Consider the following 13140-nt stretch of genomic DNA (forward strand, 5'->3'; position numbering starts at 1 on the left):
AAAAGTGCGATTTATAAAGTACTACTCCTCCCTTATTCGTTGTAATATTGAGCTGGGATTTGGCATGAATATACTACAGGGACATGTCCTCAAAGCTATAGAGCCATATTTTTAAATTTCAAACCGGATGCAGCCATATCACGTCTCAAAGATGGTACCGTATAGCCGTATTTGGTGGAGGTTATTGATGTGTATGTGACGTTACATCCCGTCATATGAAAGCAGAGGGCGCTATGTAATGAAGACGTACAGTTACTGAGCTCCGTCAAAGCTAAAACTTATCGAACTCCCAAAAGTAAGTTAAAGGATGAAATAAACTGAACGTAAGTTTTAAACAGCTTCTACAATCAAATAAAAGTAAAATAAGAATTCGATTGTAAAAAATGAGTGCTACTAGAGCGAAATCTAAACAAATATCTGAAACTACTGAGGCAACGCCTATGCCACGTCAGCTTAAAGTTCCCGCGACTACCGACTTGAGGACTGACACGTCATCTTCTGAAATAAAGGCCCTGCGAAAAGATCTAAAAGAGATGTTTGTTGATATTAATAAAAGAATCGAAGATGGAATATCGTCGATCAAATCCAATCAACAAGTACTAATAGAAAGAATAACAAAAGTGGAAGAAACACAACGTATTATGGACCAGTCATTGGAATATTACACAACATCCACTACGGAAACCCAAGCGAGTGTAAGTAGATTAAATACACGTATTGACAACATTGAAACAGAACTGAAGGAGAAAAATAAGCAAATTAGTAACCTAGAAGTGGATATTCATAGAATGGAAAGATATTCAAGAGGATTTAATTTACGATTTGGAGGAATAAATGAAGATGAGAACGAAAATACACTAGATAAACTAAATACACTTATAAGCGATAAACTACACTTGAAGGATATTAACATTGAAAACGCCCATAGAACCGGTAAACAGACCAGAGGAGACCAAAAACGTAGGCAAATAATTGCTAAATTTATCTATAGGCCAGAACGAAACGAGGTTCTTAAGAAGGTGAAGTCACTGAAAAATAAAGATTTTTATGCAATGGAGGACCTTACAGCATCAGATGCCAAGAAGAAACGTGAGTACCGAGACATAATGTTGAAAGCATACAATGAAGGAAGACATCCTGTATTTAGAAATGGATCATTATATATAGATGGGAGACTATACCGTGAACCTACAAAGTGACCAGACCACACTCTGTTAGTAAGCAACACACTTATTTAACATGAGATGGTATTTATGTAATTTGGACAAAATACTATCCATGTCTTGTTATTATACACAGCCCCACATTGCTGTGAACTGTTGCATACAGTGCATTCATATAAGTTGGGGTTGTTTATAAAATTGTATATAAATTTGTATTACTACATTCATTAATAAGGGGTCACGGTAAAATAAAAAAAAATTTATGACGGGGAGCTAATGTACAGATATAGCAAATAAGGTTATATTTATTATCAAATATTTCTTTGTCATTAGGCCCTATAATTAACTGATATTTATTTATATTAACGAAATTATATGTTTTCAATTCTAAATATTGATAATTTTAATTATGAAGACGAAAATACAACCGCATTTAACTATAAGGAAAACTATTACTTTAGTATTGATACATTTAAATCCACGTTCAGTCAAACTTCAACTAATAGTTTTTCTATGTTTGCATTAAACTGTAGAAGTATTGTTAACAAATTTGAAGAATTTAAAAATTATGTATCCTCTCTCGATTTTGAATTTAATGTAATAGGACTTACTGAAACTTGGCTTTCAAGCAAATATCACCTTGGTTTATATACACTTCAAAACTATACACCTATCTTTAAAAACAGAGAAACCCAGACAGGGGGATGTGTAGCATTGTACATACACTCAAATATATCATATCAAATAAGAAATGACTTGTCTGCTATGATAAACGAGGGAGAGTGCATTATAATTGAATTAAAAAATAATGATAAATCAATTATATGTGGAATAATTTACAGGCCCCCTAAAGCCCATATTCCAACATTTAATAATCAACTTAGTGAATTAATGCACATGATAAACAATGAAAATAAAAAGGCATACCTTATGGGTGACTTTAACCTAGATCTACAAAAATATAACTGTGACAATAATGTTCAAACTCACGTAGACAACATGCTAACAGAATCTTTCATTCCACTAGTTAATAAACCCACCCGAATCACAAAAGATACCGCAACAGTAATTGACAATATTTATACAAATTATCAGGAATTCCAAAATATTAACACAGGGATATTAGTTAACGACATATCTGACCACTTTGCAGTTTTCTGCATGGATGATTCAGAAAATTATTCATTACCACGATCAGAAAAATTTATAATAAAAAGAAGCTATACTGATCAACAAAAACGGCAATTTAGACTTGAATTACAGGGCTATGATTGGCAATATGTAACTAGCATTGAAAATTCGAATGAATCATATAAATGTTTCTCAGATTCTTTAAAAACAATGATAGATAAGCATTTCCCACTAAAAAGAGTTAGATTAAAAGTAGATACAATTAAATCCCCGTGGATAACATATGGAATTCAAAAATCTCTTTGTACCAAAAATAAATTATACATCAAATATAAACAGAAACCAACAGATATAAATAAATCTAAATATAAGAAATATAAGAATAAGTTAACATCAATAATAAGAGAAAGGAAAACTATTTATTACAAAAATGAATTTGAAAAGCACAAGAGTAATATAAAGAAAACATTGGGTGTCATAAACTCATTATTAGGTAGGAAGAAATATCAAGACATGCCTCAAAAAATGAAAATCAACTCCCATCAACTTAATGACCCAACATCCATAGCCAATGCGTTTAACACATACTTTATAAATATAGGTGACCAAATGACAGGTGATGATAACCGTAATAGTAACACCGAATATAAAATACAACATGACATTTTGAATTCAATGTTTTTTAGAGCTGTATCCGAGTCCGATATCATTAAATACATTAATGACTTAAATGTAAATAAGTCAAGTGGTTGTGATGACATTGGTACCATTTATATAAAAAATAACTCAGATATACTGGCTAAACCGTTATCTCATATAATCAATGTATCCCTTCAATCGGGTGTATTTCCTTGTCAACTAAAAATTGCTAAAACAATTCCTGTGTATAAAAAAGGAGCAAGAGAGAACATAGAAAATTATAGACCGATATCGATATTACCATGTATATCTAAGGTATTTGAAAGGGTCGTATATGACCAAACAATCGCTTTTTTGTGTAAATATGATATGTTACATGAATCTCAATATGGATTCAGGGCAGGTCATTCAACTAACCACGCCCTCCTACAAGTCCTTGATAAAATAACAACAGCCGTTGACAACAAGCAATTTATGATTGGCGTATTTTTGGATTTATCCAAGGCGTTCGATTCGATAGATCATGAATTATTGCTCACAAAATTGCCCCATTATGGAATAAGAGGCGTGGTTCTTGATTGGTACCGAAGCTACCTTAGAGAAAGACAACAATTCATACAAATTGGGAAGTGTCAGTCTGTAACCAAAATAATAAAACAAGGCGTTCCACAAGGGTCAATCCTTGGACCCCTGCTGTTTTTGATTTTCATAAATGACATATGTTTTCTGTAAGTAATGTCGTTGATTTAATAATGTTTGCAGATGATACGAATATGTTTTTACAACACAATGATATCGTCACTGCCTTTACAATAATGACAAATGAACTAAATAAAATTGAGAAATGGTGTAAAACTAATAGATTAACTATTAATACAACCAAGACTACGTATATGTTATTTAGTGGAAAGAATACCAACATTGACACATCCCAATTTGTACTTTCAATAAATAGAGTTTCAATAGATAGAGTACCATATACTAAATTTCTCGGTGTCATCATTGATGAGAAACTGAACTTTAGACACCATACAAATGCAGTTTCTTGTAAAGCATCCTCAATAATTGGTGCCATGTGTCATATAAAAAAATTAGTATCTACTGAAGTGTTACTTACCATATACAAGACACTTATATTACCAGTGTTGACATATGGTATTATTGTATGGGGTGCGGGAAACAAAGACAATTTGGATCGCCTTCTATTGCTTCAGAAAAAAGCTCTTAGGATCATTTGTAAGGTAGACTTTCATCATCCCTCTTCTCAGCTCTTTGTGAAAACGGGCACATTTAATATATTTGATTTGTATAAAAACAGTGTTTTAAATTTTATGTTTAAATACCAAAAAGGACAACTTCCAAAATGTTTTAATTCTTTATTCAGTTTATTTGATAATTATCATACATATAACACTCGAAATAAAGACAATTATTGTATAAAATTAAAATCAACTAATATGGGTCAGCAAAGTATAGCATATAGAGGACCTAAGCTATGGAATCAACTTATAAGAAATATAAGAGAGTGAAAATATATCAATATTTAAAAAACTATTACTAAATAAATGCATTAATAGTTATAAAGAAACAATATATCTTTGCGAAAACAACATTTGTAAAATATGTCTAACTTTAACTTAATTAATTACATGTTCGTATATATTCTGAGACTGATGTATAGATATATATTATATTATAGTACGTTGTATTTTCCTTCATTTATTTACTACATGAAAACATTTTTGTAATATATTTGTAAATTTATATTTTAAGTTAGGGTGCCACAGATTAAAAGCTTTGCTTGCTTGTGGTTATCCTGTTTTTCACACTTTATTGTACTTAATCTTTTATTTATATTTTTATGAATGTTGTGTGAAAAATAAAAGAATCAATCAATCAATCAATCAATTACAGCTTCTTTTGCTGCACCCCGAGTATCGCACATTCGTGCTTTTTTGTTAATTAATTAATTTGTTTAATTAAGAAGCCACAATGTGTGACACACACCACAGCGTTATGTAGTTATATGCGGCTTCTTGACGAAGTGGTTATCACGTCTGTTTAACTCGCAGAAGGTCCCCGGTTCGAGCACGGGCGAAACCTTTTTTTGAATAACTTTATGGTGAAAAGTACTGTATACGCAATATGATATAAAGTATATCTTATTTTTATTATTTTTTAAAATATTTATTTTGTGTAATCGGTAATTATCACTTTTACACATGTTTATCTTGCTTTGTGCTTATTACCATATTTATTTGTAATTTAAATGGATTAAAAAACTTTGTGTAACCCATATTTTTGGTGTAAGAAGGTCCCCGGTTCGAGCCCTGGCGATACCATTTTTCTTAAACTTTATGGTCAAATACAGTGTACTGTATACCTAATATGATATAAGTATATCTCGTTTTATTACTCGGGGTACCTGAGTCTAGGACTCTCTCATCTTTTCCTCTTCTTCTTCCATCCAGACACTATTTAGCAAAAAGTGCGATTTATCCTCCCTTATTCGTTGTAGTATTGAGCTGGGAATTTGGCATGAATATACTACAGGGACATGTCCTCAAAGCTACAGAGCTGGATTTTTAAATTTCAAACCGGATGCAGCCATATCCAGTGGCGGATCAAGACGGGGGCGCACCCTCCGCATGCCCCCCCCCCCCTATAAATCTGGATTTAAAAAAATTATCCAACCATAAGGGAAAAAAAAATGGGAGAAAAAGCGTAAAAATAAAAAAGAGTAAAGTACTTTCACTTTTGATTAAAATACATTGTTTCAGCGCCGTGCTAATTTACTTCTTATTAGAGGTCACCATTGCCGTTGCTGTCTGTAAATTTCTAAAAGTTGCGAAATGAATTGCCTATTTTCACCTGAAACGCATTTTGGTCCCTGGATGTAACATGATATTGACGCGTGTATCGTACCCTCTCGGGGCACGAACGATTCGTACAAAGGACACCGCCATACAACCGCGTAGGCCTACCTATTGTTTAGATCGCTGGCAGTCAGCAAGCATAAATAAAAGTGTATATACGTCAAAAATGGAACGCCGTACCGTGGTTACCTACAGATCATCATCATAGGTAGTCTGGGCTCCAGACGGAGTTTTGTCTTAATATTAGTAAAAATATAAATATTTTTGCACATATGGCGTTTCATACGTGTATTACTTGAGTTTGGATACTCCGTCTGGGGAAACACGCACAAGTCACGTGGTTTGACACCAAGAATTCTTGGTGCATACGATTATCCGGTTGACTAGTTTCAGCTGCATGCGATTGGCTACTCACTCGTACACTGTTTTAATATTCATATTTCAGAATTTCAAAGACTCAACATCTAAGACGATACGCATGCGCTATATTACGTTTAGACAATGTGTACTTGGGTACATTGATGAAAGTTTCTGAAAGCTAGAAATGATTTTATATGCCTAGTAGTCTGGTAAACATTTGATGGGATTTTTCCCAAGAACATGAAAACTCGTCTTGATATTTTAGGCTAGCTTCTCCGCAAATCAAACATTGAATGGATCATTTATTATGCGGAGGTAATTTAATTTATTTCCCACCCATCCATACCCTGTCCTGTTCTTTGTGGTGGTGTAGCCCTGCCTGTTGTGTGCCGGTCGGTGGTGGTATGTACCTTATTGGCGATCTATTTGGCAGGTCATACGTACGAGTTGAGTATCCCTACGAAGGAGGCCTAGGCCAGGACTAAACAATTAATAAACAAAACAACTTGGCAACACGATTTTATATTTCAACAGTTGTTCAGTCTCGATCGTACATTCAGCACTGGACGTACTCTATCTTTTTCATTTTGAAACAAAATGATCATTGGTTGATTCGAAATCCATATTTACATACCGCCCGCCCCATATAGCCAAATACGGTATTATAACTAGTCTGGGTTCCAGACGGAGTTTTGTCTTAATATTAGTAAAAAGATAAATATTTTGGCACATATGGCGTTTCATACGTATACTACTTGAATTGGATACTCCGTCTGGGGAAACACGCACAAGTCACGTGGTTTGACACCAAGAATTCTTGGTGCATACGATTATCCGGTTGACTAGTTTCAGCTGCATGCGATTGGCTACTCACTCGTACACTGTTTTAATATTCTTTTTTCAGAATTTCAAAGACTCAACAACTAAGATGATGCGCATGCGCTATGTTACGTTTAGACAATGTGTACTGGGTACATTTATGAAAGTTTCTGAAGGCTAGAAATTATTTTATATGCCTAGTAGTCTGGTAAACATTTGATGGGATTTTTCTCAAGAACATGAAAACTCGTGATATGATAGGCTAGCTTCTCCGCAAAGCAAACATTCGGAATGGATCATTTATTACGCGGAGATAATTTTGATCTAATTTCCACCCAGACCCTGTCCTGTTCTGTGTGGTGGTGGTGTAGCCCTGTTGTTGTGTGCCGTCGGTGGTGGTATTTAGGCCTACTTTATTGGCGTTTTATTTGGCAGGTCATACGTGCGAATTGAGTAGGACCTACGAAAGAGGCCTAGACCAAGGACTAAAAAATTAATAAACAAAACAACTTGGCATTACGATTTTATATTTCAACAGTCTCGATCGTACATTCAGCACTGTACGTACTCGATCTTTTTCATTTTGAAACAAAATGATCATTGGTTGATTCGAAATCCATATTTACATACCTCCCGCCCCATATAGCCAAATACGGTATGATAAACTACGTCATTCTTATCGGATGTTTGCGGTCTGCAAATCGATTTCTATACGTGTTTCACAAGTCTGTATTTTCAGACAAAAATCGCGGTCGAAATAAAAACAAATAAATAAAAAAAAAGATAATACAGACTTGGCAAGTCTATATTATAACCTACGTCATTCTTATCGGATGTTTGCGGTCTGCAAATCGATTTCTATACGTGTTTCACAAGTCTGTATTTTCAGAGAAAAATCGCGGTCGAAATAAAAACAAACTAGAGGGTACTCCGAGAGTACAAACCTCCGCCTACTGTAAAATTCCCCTACATAAAATTCCCCCTGAATATTTTTTTTTTTACATTTTTTTTTATTAGTTCTAAGTGTAAATATGTTAACTGCACACTACAAAGTTGTGGATGACAGTGTGGTGTAATGGTTATGTATCCAGCCTCTCACAGTTGAGATCGCTGGTTCAAATCCCACTGAGGGTTTTTTTTTTTATTATTTTTTAATTTTTTTTTTTTTTTTTTTGTGGACCTTGATCTTTGACCCTGACCCTTCAAAATTTAACCACAATTATATGATGTGTCATTGATCATTGTGGCTAAGTTTGGTGAGAATCGGATCAAAACTGTGGTCTCTAGGCAGTAAAATAGTTTTTTGTTAGTTGTGACCTTGACCTATGACCTTTCCCCCTCAAATTCGAACTCGTCCGAGCTTTTTGGGCATAGATCATTGTGTCCAAATTTGGTTAGAATCGGATAAAAACTGTGGCCTCCAGGCTGTTCACAGACACACACACAAACACACACACAAACACACACACAAACATACAGGGGTGAAAACATAACCTCCTTGGCGCGGCGGAGGTAATAAATATAAAAAAAGACAATAAATACAGACTTGGGGAAAGTCTACATCATAGGATATGTTGTACAATAACTGTGGTAACTGTGTACTGTAGTATACATTATAGCAACCGATTTTTTTTCTAGGCCACCCACCCAACTGTATCAATACCTATTTATATTTCTTTATATTTAATTTCTTCAACAAATTGATTTAAATAAATATTGAGCTATATTAAGCATTACATGTGCGCATTAAATTTGGGCTTCCCCTAGATGTACGTTCGCATTTGAACTTGAACGCAACGCAATCAAAACAAAATACTGAGTAAATGAAATCGGCAAAAAATGTTATATCTTCCTGTAATTAGTCACGTATTATATGATCGTTTTGGTTTTGCTCATTGGTAACATGCTACATATGAGTGTCTTTTCCTGAAAATTAGAGGTGCCATTTATCATGAATTTTATGTGCGAGCGTACCATTTCTTCCGGCCATCTGGGGAGTCATTTAACATTCGCCACAGGTCCTGTCAACGGCCCTGGACAAGCACCTTTTTCCGCCATGTACGTGCAAACGCCCTGTTGTGACACTTTTGCTCAAAATAGGCCTATAGGGAAAATGTCACCCTTTAATGGGCTAGTACCTCAGTTTTCATATTTAAAATATCAATTTTAAATACATTTATTTAACGTGAGAGTGCCATTTCCGACCGTCTAGCGGTGTTACATTTTCAAAATCGCCTCAACTCAGCCCCAACCATAGTGGGGCTGAGTTTGTTAGAGGTGCCATTTATCATGAATGTTATGTGCGAGAGTACCCTTTCTTCCCGCCATCTGGGGCGTCATTTAACAAAGGTCGTTTCGCCACAGTTCCTGTCGACGGCCCTGTACAAGCATCTTTTCCGCCATGTACGTGCAAACGCTGACTTGCGCGAAATGCCCTGTTGTGATGCTTTTACTCAAAATAGGCCTATAGGGAAAATGCCACCCTTTAATAGGCTAGTACCTCAGTTTTCATATTTAAAAAATCAATTTTTATTACATATTTAACGTCAGAGTGCCATTTCCGACCATGAGGTGTTACTTTTTAAAAATCGCCTCAACTCTGCCCCAACCATGGCGTGGGGCTGAGTTGGTGTGGACTTTCTACAGTGGCGCCCCCCCCCCCCCCTTTCACAAAATCCTGGATCCGCCTCTGATATCACGTCTCGAAGATGGTACCGTATAGCCGTATTTGATGTGTATGTAACGTTACATCCGGTCTTATGACGTCATTACAGCTTCTTTGCTGTACCCTGAGTATCGCACATTCGTGCTTGTTCTTCTTATTTCTACTTTGATAAATTACGGTGTATTTTGTAGTATGATTTAAGGTTTTTATTTCAATTGCTATATACAATATAAGAAATAATACAAGGTCAAAACATGGAGATGTAAATCCAAAATGATCAAGGCGATTTTCCATCAAGAAAATACCCGGTAGGGTACGGATCATACTATACTGGATAATCTTTAAAAAGCATAACATGGCACAGGCGTACCTGCAATAGTGTTTAAATTTCATATAAATATTATTTTGATGATTTGCATCTCTAAATATAATTATTAAGAATGTCGGTTTTAATTCAATTTAAGTTTCATCTTATTCAATAACAGATTCATCCTTTTAACATGCTCTTTTAAAGCTCTGTTTATTAAATTTTAGGTTTGTTATATTGGAACAAAAAGTTATTTTTAGGGCGAGTTTGTTTTGTTGTAGGCCTACTTGTTTGTAATAACAAACCAATTTAACGATGACCACCATACTTACCAACATGAGAGATTTAAAATGCAGAACAGACTATTTTCAGCCCACTCCTCTTGGCGGCCTGCGACGGAAACAAATTTAGTTCACTGGCACTCCTGATGGCCGGAAATATTTTACTCTCGCACGTAAAATTCATGATGAATGGCACCTCTTGTATTCTGGTACGGTAATGCAAATATTATTTTATTTTTATTTAACATATTCATACAGGATTATATACACAATCAGATAGAAATATATTTATTTTGCATTGTGGTCCTTGATAAATTACCATTCCTAACATACAGTATCATAGTGTCTACATTAACATTCTAGAATAAGAGTATGTTTAGATTTAAGAAACCATGCATGTATAATTATAAGAACATGTATGCTATTAATAGAAACTGTGACTAACGCGTGGTTATCGGCCCATCACGGCGAGCGACCACGGTAAAATTAATTGTACTTTTCCCCTGATTACGTATTTTATTGATGTGTGGTGTTATAATATGAATACTCGCATAATGTTCTATACTTTTAAAATATACTAATTAATTTGAATGCATTTTCCTCTCAAATTGTGATAAAAAATGTTAACGCATCGCATGAAGGCCTACTTAGGCCTATGTGTTCAAAAGCGTGTTTCATTAAAAATCAATTGAAATGACGGTTGGTAACTATGGACCACATAAATAATTCTAAGTAGCCCTACCATTTTGTTTGTTGAAATTAATCGTATCGAAAATTACAAAGCCTTTGAATAATATGTTATGTCGTAGCTGTCACGAACTCTGTTACGTATGTTTCCGAGCGGTTGAAAATACTTTAGGAACTCCCTTGTGACATAAAAGTATAAACACAAAATCCACAAAGTTGTAAAATTAATCAACTTGAACTTTCAACAATCCAGTAAGCACTTTAAACAACAGATTCACAATAAATTTTACAATCTAATATCCAACCTTCTTCAAAATAAATGCTTCAATCAAAAATCACTCTCCCTCCATACAATTGTCATAATATTTTTTAATTTATTTTGATTCATTGTTAAGTTAATCATTTTATGTATTCTTGTATGCTGTATTTTACACAACATTTTTATTGAATGAAATTATTAGTGTTCATCACATGGAACTAAAGTAAACTCAAACAAGATAAAATCAAATATATTTATTAGCGATTGAATGATGCTGTTTATTAAAAAACACGCTCTCATGGAAAATCACAGAAATTACGTAACTGTACCTTTATTTTATTGAATGGAATTATTAGTGTTCCATCACATGGAACTAAAGTAAAGTCAAACATAATTCTGATAAATTCATGTGAAGTGCTTAAAATCAGCAAATATAACACATTTTAATATTATAACAAATGTTAGTGATGTTAATAAATTACAAAGTTAGTGATCATAAATAGAATTCTTTTACATTTCTATAAAATGTTGTTATTATACAACATATAAATGTAAATTTTTCGAACCATTTCACAAAAACAACCATTTTACGGTCAATAGTTTTTGAGATTATAGAAATATGTACTACCAGTACAGGTCAAAGGTCAATAAAAATATTTCGGGTCATTTTCTTGAAAAAGTTCTTATTAGACTGAATAGAAACATATACCTTCAGATTAATTTGAGCCCTATTTAAAGTTTGTCCAACTATTAGTTACGGAGTTATATGATATGTAGGTCAAAGGTCAAATTTGTCAAAAATCATACTTCCAGCCATTTTTGGACAAACTTTTCCATTAGAACGAATATTAATATGCATCTTCCAAATAATTTGACACTAAAATTATTTCATTTAATCTAAACGTTGCAAAGATATGATCATTTTGTTTTCAATGGGTCAAAACAATCAAATTGAGGTCAGAGGTCAAAGATGAATTTTAGAAATTTGACAACATGGGTTTTTATAACCAGCATGATTCAAATATTCATAAAACACAATGTTTACACTTTCCCCATGATCTGCACACGAAAATATATAGGGATCTGGACTATCAAGTCTATTGAAGCATTTGCTTGCTGTTTAATAAAAAAAAAACACGCTCTCGGTGAAAATCACAGAAATTACGTAACTGTGATCCTTTAGGCCTACATTTATTTTTATTGAATGAAATAATGAATGCTTATCACATGGAACTAAAGTAAACTTACACAAGATAAAATCAAGTTTATTTGTAATTGAATGCTGTTTTATTAAATCACAATATTCTTCTCCAAACTCGTTTGATTTTCCTACGAGCTTATATTCGAAGTCGATTGACATTCAATTGTCAAAAAACTGGGTTTTACGTCTGCACAATCAAATAAACTTGATTCAATCTGTTGTACGTTTTTACGACGAATGATCCGTAATGGTTATCGCCGAAATAAACACTTTAGATGATGAATCTTATAAACTGTATTACACCAACATCGACATCCACAATATATGTAAGAATGTGATATATCTACATTCATCAAAACCCAGCAACGAAATTATGCTGCACATCTGAATCTGATTAGATCATCCGATAATGATCGGATGACGAAAAAGCTATTCTTCTAAGATGCTCGAAGCGTGGTAGAAATACGAACACGTTATTCAAACAAGTTCTCAATAATGTTGGAATGGATAGACAAGCCTTCATTAACAACTCGAAGGCCCGCTTATTTGAATCGGCATTTATTTATTACATGCCATCTAGAACAAGCAGAGAGATGTAATAAGCAGAAGGCTAGAGGGCGTACTCCAGACTGAAAGTGGTGGGGTTCGGAGCCATATACATATATATAAAGAGTTATGACATTGGATTATAGTCACGTGATATGCAGATCAAATTGTGTCAAACTTGTCTCCACCATTAAAGCATGTAAAGT

Source organism: Antedon mediterranea, chromosome 4 (genome assembly GCF_964355755.1).
Source record: "Antedon mediterranea chromosome 4, ecAntMedi1.1, whole genome shotgun sequence".
NCBI lineage: Eukaryota > Metazoa > Echinodermata > Crinoidea > Comatulida > Antedonidae > Antedon > Antedon mediterranea.